The sequence below is a fragment of the Hypanus sabinus genome, chromosome 9, assembly GCF_030144855.1.
Source record: "Hypanus sabinus isolate sHypSab1 chromosome 9, sHypSab1.hap1, whole genome shotgun sequence".
Classification (NCBI taxonomy): Eukaryota; Metazoa; Chordata; class Chondrichthyes; order Myliobatiformes; family Dasyatidae; genus Hypanus; species Hypanus sabinus.
In genome coordinates, this window is record NC_082714.1 from 39,951,959 (window position 1) to 39,967,230 (window position 15,272).

At 43.8% G+C, this 15,272-nt stretch overlaps 1 long non-coding RNA gene across 4 annotated transcripts in view; it reads left to right on the forward strand.

Annotated features, from left to right (window-relative positions):
• The first annotated feature begins 365 nt into the window (after positions 1-365).
• Positions 366-15,272, forward strand: part of LOC132399289 (uncharacterized) — a 52,316-nt gene continuing 37,409 nt past the window's right edge. For all 4 annotated transcript variants that reach the window (XR_009513939.1, XR_009513940.1, XR_009513941.1 and 1 more), the window contains exon 1: positions 366-472. This is a non-coding gene — a long non-coding RNA (uncharacterized LOC132399289). The remainder of the gene's footprint in view (positions 473-15,272) is intronic.

A 15,272-nucleotide genomic window follows, 5' to 3' on the forward strand; every position in this document is an offset into this window, starting at 1 on the left:
GGTATTCTTCTATTCTCGTCATGTATGTAGGAAGATTTGTCGTAAATGCGCCCCTGCTAATCACTTCGGCTTTATGGCAATACCAAATTCATCATTCAGATTTAGCAGATCTTAAAACTTCTCCGACACAAAAGTGGAAACTATTTTTTAAAAAAGATTTGCATCTCTTTTGCAGAGAGCTGGGATCAGCACCTAGTGAGCTACTCCCCAATGAATCATTGCTTTGAGGAGTCTGCGGGTGGGGGAAGGGGGAAGAAAGCGGTTAACCTGACAGACCATTGTTACATTTGTGTGCAGAGTCCCAGGGGTTTTGCTCGCCCTAGGAGGGTGGGAGTTGCGCATCTAACCCTCTCTTCCATTTCAAGGGCGTTTTCAGTGACACACATCCTGTTGCTCAAAGTACGTTTTGTTTAGTGTGTCAGCCTCTTTGAGGAGCCCCTTTACTGCAGGATGTTGCCGAGGATTTCATGAAGTAAGTGGATAGGGTTCTGATGCATTCTCAATTTGTTTGCGGATTATTACAAAGGAGAATTTACAGAGATTACGGATGTCTTTCTGCCTGCAATTAGACAGAATTCATGTTTCAGAACTGGGAAAATTTGCAGCCATTTGTTGCCTACAGCAGGGGGTGAAGGAGTTGTGGATAGCATGGAGAGGTTGCTGCAAATTGCACGTAAATCTCATACCAGGCTCATTAGAATTCAAATAAGTGACCTAAGCCTACGTGAAAAGAAAGGGCTATGGTAGACATGACTATGCTCCTGAGAGAAAAAAAATCATTGAAGTAGGTGCAGGAGAAATTTGGAACTAAGTTCCATCATTTCCATATATCCTGTTGCCAAAAACTCAAACCTTAGCAATACAATTTCTTTCTTGTTGTTTAAAATCAGACCAATGTACTATTAGTTGTCTTTCAATAATTGTGCTGCCCTGTAATATAGAGAACATGTTTCCATGGAAAAACCCATTGTCATCATCTTGGAAACACGAGGAAATCTGCAGATGCTGGAAATTGAAACAACACACACAAAATGCTGGCGGAACACAGCAGGCCAGGCAGCATCTATAAGGAGAAGCACCGTCGATGTTTTGGGCCGAGATCCTTCGTCAGGGCTAACTGAAAGGAAAGATAGTAAGAGATTTGAAAGTAGTGGGGGGAGGGGGAAATCTGAAATGATAGGAGGAGACCGGAGGGGGTGGGGTGAAGCTGAGAGCTGGAAAGGTGATTGGCGAAAGTGAGCAGGAAGGATCATGGGACGGGAGGCCTCAGGAAAAAGAAAGGGGGAGGGGGGAAGCACCAGAGGGAGATGGAGAACAGGCAAACAACTAAATATGTCAGGGATGGGGTAAGAAGAGGAGGAGGGGCATTAACAGAAATTAGAGAAGTCAATGTTCATGCCATCAGGTTGGAGGTTACCCAGCCGGTATATAAGGTGTTGTTCCTCCAACCTGAGTTTGGATTCATCTTGACAGTAGAGGAGGCCATGGATAGACATATCAGAATGGGAATGGGACATGGAATTAAAATGTGTGGCCACTGGGAGATCCTGCTTCCTCTGGCAGACAGAGCGTAGGTGTTCAGCGAAACGGTCTCCCAGTCTGCATCAGGTCTCACAAATATATAAAAGGCCACACTGGGGGCACCAGACACAGTATACCACTCTAGCTGACTCACAGGTGAAGTGTCTGGGGCCCTGAATGGTGGTGAGGGAGGAAGTGTAAGGGCAGGTGCAGCACTTGTTCCGCTTACAAGGATAAGTGCCAGGAGGGAGATCGGTGGGAAGGGATGGGGGGGGGACGAGTGGACAAGGGAGTCGTGTAGGGAGCGATCCCTGCGGAAAGCAGAAAGAGTGGGGGAGGGAAAGCTGTGCTTGGTAGTGGGATCCCGTTGGAGGTGGCAGAAGTTACAGAGAATTATACATTGGACTTGGAGGCTGGTAGGGTGGTAGGTGAGGACAAGGGGAACTCTATCCCGCGTGGGGTGGGGGCAGATGTGCGGGAAATGGGACAGATGCGTTTGAGAGCAGAGTTGATGGTGGAAGAAGGGAAGCCCCTTTGTTTAAAAAAGGAAGACATTTCCTTCGTCCTGGAATGAAAAGCCTCATCCTGAGAGCAGATGCGGTGAAGGCGGAGGAATTGTGAGAAGGGGATAGCATTTTTGCAAGAGACAGGGTGGGAAGACGTATAGTCCAGGGAGCTGTGAGAGTCAGAGGGCTTATAGTAGATATCAGTAGATAAGCCATCTCCAGACAGAAAGATCAAGAAAAGGGAGGGAGGTGTCAGAAATGGACCAGGTAAATTTGAGGGCAGGGTGAAAGTTGGAGGCAAAGTTAATGAAGTCAACGAGCTCAGCATGCGTGCAGGAGGCAGTGCCGATGCAGTTGTCGATGTAGTGAATGCTGTCAAGAAGGAGCTAGATAGGTATCTTATGGATAGGGGAATCAAGGGATATGGGGACAAGGCAGGAACTGGGTATTGTAGTAGATGATCAGCCATGATCTCAGAATGGCGGTGCAGGCTCAAAGGGCCGAATGGTCTACTTCTGCACCTATTGTCTATTGTCTAAAAGAGGGGGATGGATACCGGTATAGACTTGGAACATGGACTGTTCCATAAAGCCAACAAAAAGGCAGGCATAACTGGGACCCATGCGGGTGCCCATGGCTACACCCCTGGTTTGGAGGAAGTGGGAGCAGAACAAGTGCTATACCTGCCCTTACACTTCCTCTCTCACCACCATTCAGGGCCCCAGATAGTCCTTCCAGGTGAGGCGACACTTCACCTATGAGTCGGCTGGTGTGGTATATGATCCTATCCCTTCTCCAGCTCTGTATCACTTTCGCCTATCACCTTTCCAGCTCTTAGCTTCATCCCACCCCCTCCGGTCTTCTCCTATCATTTCGCATTTCCCCCTCCCCCCTCTACTTTCAAATCTCTTACTATCTTTCCTTTCAGTTAGTCCTGATGAAGGGTCACGGCCCAAAACGTCAACAGTGCTTCTCCTTATAGATGCTGCCTGACCTGTTGTGTTCCACCAGCATTTTCTGTGTGTTGTTTGTCATTATCTTGGATCAGTTAACAAGAGACAACCTCTGTAACCTGTCGAAGGGTTCAGACTGAAACGTTGACAATATCCTTTTCCATAGATTGCCTGCTGAGTAGGCATTTTGTGTGTGGTGCTTGCATTTCTGTAGATTTTCTCCCGTTCATCTCTGTAAACTTCATATTTTAGTAACAAGCTGAATGGAGTCATCAGGCACAGTGAACCTTGGAAAGACAGTATTGGTGTTGATTCTGAAAATGAAAACAAGTGGCAGTGACATTTCCAATCATGCTAAAATGCAGCCGGGGGATAGTTTTCCAGAAAGGCTGAAGATGCTCCCTTGTAGTTTGTCTGTTTGTCCAAGTAGCTGCCACAACATATGTATGTGACAACTGTATTTCTCCAATTAAGATAATATTTGGTGGAACGCTACAATGCACACTGTCCCGAGACTCACCAGTCCCCTAATTCTCCCCATGCCTCAACAAAGTTTTATATAAAATTCAATTGCTCTCTTGAGGGCGTCAGGTCATTCGCTGCCGAATGTCTTGAGTTTCCCAAGCTTATCCCAGTCATGCTGCTGTGTGAAATTGGATCCCAGGAGGCCGTCCTTTCTATACTATAAAAATTTGCTGATGTAAAGCAGATTACTATTATTTCCAGCTGCAAATGTGACCTGCAACCATCGGCATTCGGCTCAGCGCTGAACTGGCTCTGTAACTGTGACCTGCAGCCGTCGGGCTCCTGGATCAGCTGCAATGCTGATCTGTCTCTGTCACTTCTGAGATCTGTGCGGTTCATGCTCTGCATGCTATTTGTTTACTTCTTCATTGTTTGCACAATTTGTTCACTTTTTCACACTTTGGGTGTTTAACTGTCTTTGTGGTGGGGGGGTTTTTTGAGTCTCTTTGCTTTATGCAAGAAAAATCTCACCAATATATATAGCATACACTATATACTTTGATAATAAGTATACCTTGAACTTCTAACATTCATGAGTGTGAGCTTGCATGTTGTTGAGTTCCTGGGGAGCTAGATGTTGAACTGTCATGAGCTTTGAATGGTTAGATTGTGGATCAGCTGAATTTTATTGTACTATGAAAGTCACAGAAAAGTTAGCCAGTTTCAACACAATATAATGAAATCAAAACAGAAGATGCTGAGATCACTCAGAAGGCTAGGCTGCATTGAAAATAATGTGATTCCCTTTGTTTGGATTGGGAAGAAACAGAAGCAGAACAGATGTGAATTCCATACAGCGTGCACCAGAATCCTAAGTGAGGCAGCATCACGAACTCCGACACCACCATACTCTCTTAATGAAATAGGGATTCTTACACTCTCCCATTCATACATTACTTGATGTTAGTTCCCATATTTAACAACATAGCAAGCCTAGTTTAGCTTAGAAATTGGATGAATTTATGCAAGTTTTTAATGCTGAAAGTGCACATAAAGGCATTTATCGGAGGCCGATTGTACCAGTGGATCCTTTCACATCTGCAAATGGAAGTGTGGAGCACAGCTGCCTGGAGATTGGTTTTGCTCTCTTTTTGATGCACTGAATGAGCAGCAAATAAAGTTACCACTCACTCTGATCACGTAAGAAAATTGTAAGATGCAACAAAACTCCAACACACCCATTGGGTTATTGGTCTGGGCATTTCTGAGCACAATGTACCCTAATGAGGTTGACATTTGCCTGATGTCCGTCATGCGCCTGATTATGTCACGGGTCACAGGGTGCATGCTTCTTTTGGAACTGGCAGAGGCTGAAGATTTGGGTGAGGGGGGAGGGGGGGTAACCTGTGACCTTCTCAGGTCACTGACAATAAGAGTTGGAGTACATTGTGCCAGGTCTGGAAATGAGACACAAGTGAAATTAGCCATTCTGCAACATGAAAGCCTTGCATGCAGAGTCCTCCAGTGTCAGTGATTAATGGTCAGTGTTCGGTGGAAGGTGATACACTGCAACTCATGTCACTCAGCCTAGTGACACCCAAGAAATCAGCTGGGCGATTATCACTGACCCTGTGATCTTTCAATACCTGGTGTTGACTTGGATCTCCTCTTTCTACGGGCCATTTGCAATGTTTTCTTGCAGCTGATGCTGGGCATCCCACAGGTGCTTGGAGTCATGCGAGCAAAGTCACTGGAGATACAATGAAACTAGTGGATTAGAAGTGTTTTATTCAACAAAAAAAACGAGAAACAGGCATCATATTGAGACACTCTTGCAGAGGAGACCTCCTGGACCATTATCACATGACATTTTTACCTGCTAAAGATGAAAGGTAACAGCAGGACAATTCTATAGTTATAATGTATCTACAATGCTTCCTTTGAATTACATATAGTTGTCACGCACCTCCTTCTTTGCACCCATACTCCAGATACCCAAAACAAATGTTAATCTCCACTGACTCTAGGGTACATTAATACATATGCAGGTTTCTGAGGTTTCTTGGGGGGTGAAATTAATATTTGCTCTATACCCTAGCTCCAGAATACGCCTTAACAGTGCTAATTTAGCACATGAACCTGTGTGCCAAAGCCCTCTTATAATGGAGCTTTGCGCAGTTGCATAATCTTTACAGGTGATCTGAGTGGATGGTAGCTTTATATACAACTCACCTTTAGATTCAGATCCTGATTTATTTATCGCACCTACATTGAAATGTACATCATAAAATGCATCATTTGCATTAACAACCAACAGTACCTAAGGGTGTGCCCCAAGTGCCGAAACGCATTCTGACACCAACATAGTATTCCCACAATATTCAGCAGAACCATACAAGCAGCAATGGCAGCAAAATAAATAACGACAGCAAGACAAGCTGCTTTCCCTCCCTCCCTCCCTCCCTCCCACTCACACACACAGATGTGCCTCCAGCCCCAGTACAAGCCTCCTCTGAGCCTCCACCACCAGACTCTCAGACTTACTGTCATCAGGCCTCCAAACTCCAGATGCTGGCCCAGACTTCACACCAAAAGAGAATGAAACCTCATTTCTAGGCAATTAAGCGCTGTACTTCCTGTTGATGTAAAATGTACCGGTCTCTATAAAAACTGGCTTCCGGAAACCTCTGACCCTGGAGCATTCAAAGCAGAGAAGACACCTTCAGGAATGCGCGGAGAAGCTTGGAACCATTCATCAGAAGCAGACAGGAGCTCAGTGGAAAAGACAGAAGCCGCACACCGTCAAGCACCTCCTGCCCCTGATACGGAGAATGCTGCTTATCAGTACCTCAGAAGCCACAGAAACTTGAGTGGAAGCACATCATCTTCAATCTTTCCTAAGGAGAATTGGAAAGGGCCTTCATATACATTTAGAGCAAGGTTGCATACAGAAATAAGCTGTCATTAAACAATGTGTGTGTGGTGCTGATCTCTAAATGCATTATTAACAGGCAGAGGATAGAGCTGAAGTGTAACCAATAATCTTAAGTCTCTGTTTACCTCTTCCCACATTTCAAAGGTTCAAAGGTACATTTAATGTCAGAGAAATGTATACAATATACATCCTGAAATTCCTTTTCTTCGCAACCATCCACCAAAACAGAGGTGTGCCCCCAAAGAATGAATGACAGTTAGATGTTAGATCCCCAAAGTCACCCCCAGCTGCCCTCCCTCCCATGCGTAAGTGGCAGCGAGCAACAACCCCCCCCATCCCCCAACCGGCAAAAAAAAGCATCGGCACCGCCACCGAGCACTCTAGCGTGAGCAAGGCAACGGGAAAGACACAGACTTGCAGTTACCCCAAAGACTACACTGTTCACTTGGCATTCGACATACCACAGGCTCTCTCCATCCCTAATGGCGAAAGAGGTGTCTCCGTTTCACAGCGAGAGGGGAGACGTAGTAAAAACTCACTGGTTTACGATGTTAAAAGTCCATTGCGTCACTTTTTCCGAGCTCTGTGCCCAAAGGTCTCGGGTCTCTGGGCACACAGCCTTAGATCTTCCATCTCCCACGACACTTCACCGATACCCCGTCTCCAGAGCCATGAAAACTCGGAGCTCTTAGGCCAAGCCCCCAGCGTGCCGAACAGCGGCCAGCTGTGAAATCCCGAGAGGGGGTCCCATTCCCACAAAGAACCATAGTCAGCATGTAACTCCAGGTCAGGGCTTCCAAAAGAATCCTGAAAGGGAAAAGTAGAGATATTAACGATGGAAATAGAGCTGTTTCCAAAGATGCAAGCAAAGGAGTTACTGTTAGATGCCACTGTCTCCTCCTAAGCTCCGCCTTGGTTTATCCCTCGAAAGAAACTCAGTGCCTTTCACGTAACCTGCATGCTCCAGTATGCTCTTCAGTCAAAGTAGCTTATTTAGCAAGTGTGGCAGGTCATTTACGCAGCAATCTTCCAATGTGACTTTCTGTTGATGCTATTGGTTTAAAAATAAATATTAAGTAATGGAAAACTGTACAAGACGTTCTTGTATAATTGTGTGGGATTGTTAATGAGGGTGAATTCAACCAGAATCGGCACGAATCATCTTCAAGCCTAGTTGTATTCAGTACAACTGCTCACTTTCATATAGTGCATTACAACTTGCAGCACGAATCACTTCTTCTTCAGATTATTTTGCTAATTGTCTAAAATCGTGCAGACACATAAATGGGTTAGACAATGGCAGGATCATAACACAGGACACTGTAACAAGCCTTGTGATGGGAAATCAGCTCGGGCTGGGAAACTGACACCTGCTTTCAGGATGATCAGCCTGAATGAAAGCCAAAGACCACAAAGCATGCCAGACGCGCCTCTTGTAAAAACAAAGAGCTGTATTTAAATCTGGTTCTGCTTAATAAAGCAGTCCCATTTCCCAGCTACACCCTGTAACTATGTCTTGTTCAAAACCAGAAGACGCTGGAAGTGGGTCAGGCAGCATCTGTGGAAAGAGAAACTGAATTAACCTTTCAGGCCAAAGACATTTTTTTAGAACTGGGAGAGTGAGGACTTTATAGCGAGTGGAGAAAGTTGCTGCTGTGTAACTTCTGTTAAGGTGAAATAGAATGAGCTGCATAAAGGCTTGACAGAGTAAGGTCTTCGATCCATTGGCAACAGGGACCCATATGCCTTCTTAGCCATTCTCTTTACTGTTATGTACCCCGTAACTGGGTCACTTACCAGCAAAGATAGAGCGGTCCGTTGAAGTCTGATGGTACTATTTTAAACAGTATTTATTGATAAAAATACACAAAAATAATATCAATGCAAACATACAGATAATATATGTCGTCAATACTAAATCTAAAAGCGCGGGTATAATAATAATCAATAAGAAATATCTCTGTCGTTGTCTAGGGGATAATGTATTGTCCGATGGAAATAAAAAAGTCACTTTAGTTCATTCAGGCTGCAGCTTAAGAGAGAGAGAGACGATGTTTTTAGAAATTGCTCGTTTTCCTTTTTATGAGGTCAATTCTTTGAAATGTCGTCAGTGGTGATCTCTTCTTTAGGTAAGCTGTCTTCCGTGGTAAGGCCTCAATCCCGGGCAACAGGAAAGGACACACGTGGGCCCTCCACCGGTTGTCGCTATTAAACGCTGTCACGGGATTTCCAGCGTTTCTCCTGGTGCGTCTAAAGGGGCTGTTCCCCAGACCCTCTTTTATCCTGACTCACGGGGTCTCAGATGTCAATCAGGTTGGGATAATGCAATCCCTCCACCAACCCCCTCTGTTCATTGCCTGCGGGCTTCGATGAATAGTACAGTACTCAATACACAATTCCGTCTCCAAGAGATAATGGCCGTTATCCATGGCTTTGTCTTTCAGAGGCCCAGGACACAGTCCAAACCTTGAGGAATCTGCGTGACTCTCTCTCATTTCCTGGGTCCCAGACCTGAATTAATAGCAATCTTGTGATTCTCAAAAAGGAGGGGGCTACTTTGTACCCTTCGGCCCCTCAGAGTTGGGGCACAGGCGTAACATTACCAATACTGCTGCCTAGCAGGATCCTTGGAATGTACACCAAGGTCTCTCTGTTTCTTAGTAATTTCGAGTCTCCATTGTGTATTTCCTAGTTTTAGAAACAGAATCAGGTTTATTATCTCTGGCATAAGTCATGAAATTTGTTAACTTTGAGCAGTACAATGCGATTCATGATAAAAATTATTTTAAAAACTGTATTTCAGTGAGTATATATATATAAAATAGTTAAATTAATAAGTGCAAAAACAGAATTTTTTTAAAAAAGTAGTGAGAGTGTTCATGGGTTCAATGTCCATTTAGGAATCAGATCGCAGAGGGAAAGAAGCTGTTCCTGAATCACAGATCCAGATGGTAGAGGGGAAGAAGCTGTTTCTTCAGGCTTCTGTACCTCCTTCCTGATGGTAACAATGAGAAGAGGGCATGTCCTGGATGGTGGGGGTCCTTAATTATGGACGCTACCTTTCTGAGATACTGATTATTGAAGAAGTTTTGGATACTACGGAGGCTAGTACCCATGAACGCACCTGTTATTTGTCATACCAAAATGTGTCTCAACACGGAGTACACAATTGGTGACATGCTTCCACTTCGAGAAACAACCCTTGGCCATTGCACTCTGCCTCCAATCAACAAGCCAATGTTGGACTTCAATTCCAGCCTTATTACAGCTCATCTGCTACTGAAATGCTTGTCCGCACCACTGCTTTTATTCCAAGAATGAACATCTATATATTTATAAATATACATACATATAAACAGTGCAAAGCTCTTTACATTTTAATGCCATTTGTTTATTACATTCAATAGTGTTAGCACATATTTTTACATCAGATCAGGTTTATTATTGCTGATGCACATCATGAAACTTGTTGCTTTTGTGGCTTCAGTACATCCCTAGACGCAAAAAATCACTATTTTACTATAGTTATAATTACTATATAAAGGAAGTGCCAAAGAGGATGAGTGAGGTAGTGTTGGTAAGTTCACAGACCTTTCAGAAATCTGATGGAGAGGAGAAGAAGCTGTCCTAAAACATTGATGGTGCATCTGCAGGCTCCTGGGTCTCCTCCCTGCTGGTAGTAATGAGAAGAGGGCATTTTTTGGAGGGTGAGGTCCCTTAATGATGGAGACCACCTTTTGAAGCTTTTCTGGATACATTGCACCATTGCCACTCATGTGACTCCTTGGTTTGATTCACCTTTCCATTGTTTCACATCATTATTATCCTTGACTGTTCCCCAGTACACACCTGCCCAGTGTTTCTTTGTTCTGTTCTCCATAGTTAATTGTGACTTTGTCTGAATTTACACCACCCTGTTAATACTTCACTCTACTTGATGACAAACAGAGGCTCTTAACCGATGTCTTGATTGCTGAGTTTTGGCTTTATTTTCAAATCTTTCCCTGCTCGCATCACCTCCACATCCACAGCCTTCTAAGATATCTTTACCACTCTTGCACATTCCCAAATTTAATTGTTCCACAATTTCAGCTTTCAAACTCAAAACCTCCAGTGTTCCCTTCTAAAACTTTTCTACATCATCACTTTCCACTTTTCCTTTATACACCCCTTAAAACCTATCCATTTGACAGATATTTTAACTATCCATTGTCAAATCCCTTTACACCACTTGGTGTGATTGCTTTCTCTGATATTCATATGAATATCATATTCATATTAATATCATATGAATTGTTTTGCACTTCTCTGCGAGTTTCCTTGGAAAATATTTTTGACGCAGTCATGGTGTTTGTCATGTACATTACAGATGAAAGTTCATTTGAAACATTGGAGCAGTTCTGCATTAATACAGAATCAGAATCAGGTTTATTATCACCGGCATGTGACATGAAATTTGTTAACTTAGCCGCAGCAGGTCAATGCAATACGTAATATAGAAGAGAAAAAATAATAAATAAATAAATAAATCCATTTAGGAATCGGAAGGCAAAGGGGAAGAAGCTGTTTCTGAATCGCTGAGCATGTGCCTTCAGGCTTCTGCACCTCCTACCTGATGGTAACAGTGAGAAAAGGGCATGCCCTGGGTGCTGGAGGTCCTTAATAATGGACGCTGCCTTTCTGAGGCACCGCTCCTTGAAAATTTCCTGGGTACTTTGTAGGCTAGTACCCAAGATGGAGCTGACTAAATTTTCAACCCTCTGCAGCTTCTTTGCAGTAGCCCCCCCCGCCCCCCCCCCCCATACCAGACCGTGATGCAGCCTGTCAGAATGCTCTCCACGGTACGTCTATAGAAGTTTTTCAGTTATTTGTTGACGTACAAAATCTCTTCAAACTCCTAATGAAGTATAGCCACTGTTTTGCCTTCTTTACAACTGCATTGATATGTAGGGACCAGGTTAGATCTTCAGAGATCTCTACATTTCTTACGTGGAATCGTCCACTTCTGTGATTGTTGGTCTCCACAGAGTTGTCAGTGTCTGTGCTCCCAAAATCTTCCTTTCTTATTCTTTTCTTTATCAGATCAATCAATGATGTTTCAATTTCCTTGGCTCAAGGTCATTTGACTGATCTGTGTCAGCTTCTCACTGGATGCGGCCTAAGGCTACAAGCGGTGTTCCTTTATAATTCTTTCCTCTAGCCTTGAGCCTTAGGTGATTTCTCTTGTTCTGTCCAGCTCAGAATGGTTCAAACTAGTTTTAACCAGGTTAGCCAAATACTGGGTCCAGATGACCAGATCATAGGATGTTCCTTCTTTATGTCTGTCATTTTACATAATAAACAGATTCTTATCTGAGAATGGTCTCAGGTTTCTCAGATAGTCCTTGTGTCCATGTTCAATTGCTTTGATTAAGCTATCAGCTTCTTTACCCCTGGGCAGAAATCTGGCCCAGGAAGGTAAAACTTTGAACACAAGAGATTTTGCAGATGCTGGAAATCCAGAGCAACACACACAATGTACTGGAGGAACTCAGCAGCTTAGGCAGCATCTATGGAAATGAGTAAACAATTTATGTTTCAGGCCAAGACCAGGGCTGGAAAGGGGGTGGGGGGGGGGGGGAGGAAAGATGCCAGAATAAAAATGTTAAGGGAGGGGAAAGAGGATAGTTAGAAGGTGATAGGTGAAGCTAGATGGGTGGAGAAGGTTAAAAGGCTGGTGAAGAAAGAATTTGATAGGATAGGAGAGTGGACCATGGGAGAAAGGGAAGAAGGAAGGCCACCATGGGGAGATGGTAGGCGGGTGAGGAGAACAGGTAAGAGGCTAGAGTGCGGAATAGAAGAGATGGGAAGGGAGGAGTGGAAAAATTACCAAAATGAGAAATTGATGTTCATGCCATCAGCTTGGAGGTTACCTTGATGGACTATGAGGTGATGCTCCTCCACCCTAGGGGAGGCCTCATTGTTGAAAAAGAGAAGGCCACGGACTCACATTTCAGAACGGGAATAGAGGTAGGAATTAAAATGGTTGACTACCATCAAATTCTGCTTTTTGAACAGGGATTCTTGACAAAGTGATCCCTCAACTTACCAATGTAGAGGATGCTGAATTTGGAGCACCATATACAATAAAAGACCCTGACTGTTTGGGGCCCTGAATGGAGGTAATGGAGAAGGTGAATGGGCAGGTGTAGGATTTCTGTTGTTATGCCAGGTGGGAGATTAATGGGGAGAGACAAATGAACAAGCAAATCACGGAGAGAGTGATCCCTGCGGAAGGTAGGTGGGGAGGAGGTAAAGGCCAAACTTTAAGGATGATCTAATTGAGTAGGGCACCAAAAATGCCCTGCACTTCAGATCGCCTTCCCTATTACCAATCTATCATGCCTCTTTGTGGACCTATATCTACAGCCTGGCTATCTACAAGACAAAGCAGAGATGGCAATAAAATGTTCCAGAAATTTGATCACATCCTCTGCTTGGATACTTTTTAACTTCTCAATTTCAACAGCCTTTAAAATAGCATTGTTTTTCATGTGCTTGTGCCTCCTTCCCTGCTGGTCCATTGCAGTTTAATCATATCCTTATCCTTGCTCCTTTATTCTCTGATAACTAAAACTCAGCAGTGGCCATCAGAAGTAACTCAGTGCACAGGGCACCAGCAAAGTAACTTCGTTTCAGGTTCACAGGCAACAATGCCATGACAGAAGATTTTCAGAATAATCTGTCAAGCCTTTTAGACCCTTAGATCGATCTACGGGAAAGTTTGGGGTGTTGCTATATGGATCGCTACAATGACCTCGCTGTGGTGGCATCCCCCTCCCACAATGTCCTTTCGATTGGTGGACCAACTGCTGAAAGGGCCCATTTTACTTGTGTTTGTTCAGTCACCGTTCAGGCTGCCCTTCTTGATGCTCCTCTCTTCTTCTGTCTGACATCAAGGTTGTGGAATGAACAAGGGGTGGAACCTGATGTCTCTGCCATACTTTGGATCCCTCCATCTATTTTCACAATATCTTTCTATTCCGATTTATATAACTAATCATCTAGCTTCCAGAACCGGCCTTCAGTACAAAGTACTGTTACCAATATCTTTCAGTTTGAATGTCTTCTGCATTCGCGTTCCTGTTCCTTTACACTTGGGTCTTCTTCAGTCAGGAGGCTGATGGTCATTATTTAAGTTTCCTGTAATGAGATTGCTGGTGGGTTGACTCACTCTGGTTCTCTATGGTCAGCAGCAATTTTCATTTCACCAGACACGTGCTGGACTTCAAGCCCAGTCTGCATTTGCATTTTAGAGGACACACACTATGACTATGTCTCAGTCTTGCAAAGTTTATTGCTAAAGACCTAAAACTCAATCAGTGCATTGATAATGCCCAATATATATTTTAACCTTATGGAGCATTCTTTTTAGGAAAACCAATATTTCAGTTCACTCCCCAAATGTTTCAATCTTCCTTCAAAAGCATGCCTTTCAAATTCCCAACTTGAGTGTACACAAATCACCAATTTCCCAATTGTCAATATTTTATAGAATGTGGGAATCTCATATCCAGAAAAGAGACACTCATATTTTCATCACCTTAGCCAGGATTCAGCATGGCCAGTGTGGAACTTGGGTTTATTTCTGTCCACTACCCATTCGAAAAGGAAGAAAGAAATACACACAAACTTAAAACACAGATAAGACAAAACAAAAATCAACCCTTGCACTTTTCTTCCTTCTGAAGCTTCACAAATAAACTGAAAAATACTTAGAACAAACAGTTAACACACAATAAATACATTCCAAAGAATAAACAAAAAGAAAAGATGGATAGATGAGGCCCACACTCATGTACTGACACAAAAGTTCTTAGAGACTTCTTAGATAAAGCAGCCTGCAAATTTATTTTACATCAAGTAGCAAAATTTTCCTCTTGATTAGTTCAAATACCCTCCTGATACAGATTTAAGAAACCCATGATCACTCACTCACTCATGCATATTCTCTCTCTCTCTCTTCCACCCCCCCCCCCCCCTTGTAGCCACATCTCACACAACATTTTTCAAATTCAGCTATTCACATGCTAGAGAGCTTGGGAGGTTTCAGCTTTTTTTGTCGGACTGAAAGCAGTGCAGGGCCAATAAAAAGGAAGAAGATTTAAATCGAACAACCATTGTTGGACTGGGCCACCTTTAGAGTGGTTCTGCTTTGGCTCAGCAGGCTTCAGCAAGACCAGGCTTAGACGAGTGTAGACAGAGGTTATAGGTAAGTAAGAAAGTTTCTAGTAAGTTTTATTCCCTTCTGTTAGTACATAGCTACAGTGCTGAGAATAGATCCAGAAGTCGTGGTATGTTCTTTGTGAGTGATGTGGGAAATTTGGGAGATCTCCAGTCTCCATCTGCATGAAACGCATCGAGCTGCAGCTCCTTAGATACACTGTAAAGGAACTGTGCTACAGCTGGATGATCTTCAGCTCATATGGGAAAGTAAGGAGGTGATAGATAGGAGCTACAGAACGTAATCACCCCTATATTGCAGGAAGCTGGTACCTGGGTGATGGTCAGGAAAGAGAAAACAAGTAGGTACCCAGTAGAGGGCACCCCTGTGGCCATTGCCCTCTATAATAAGTATATGGCTCTAGAAACTGTTGACCTACCAGGGGGAAGCCACAGTGACCAAGCCTCTGGCACTAAGTCTGGCTCTGTGACTTAGAAGGGAAGTGGGGAGAAAAGAAGTTTAGTTGTGATAGGGGATTCCATAATTAGAGGAGCAGAAAGCAGATTCTGTGAATGTGAAAGAGACACTGGATGGTATGCTGCCTCCCAGGTGCCAGGGTCAGGGATGTCTCTAATTGGGTCCATGGCGTTCGAAGGGGGGAGGTTGACCAGGCAGAAGTCGTAGTACAT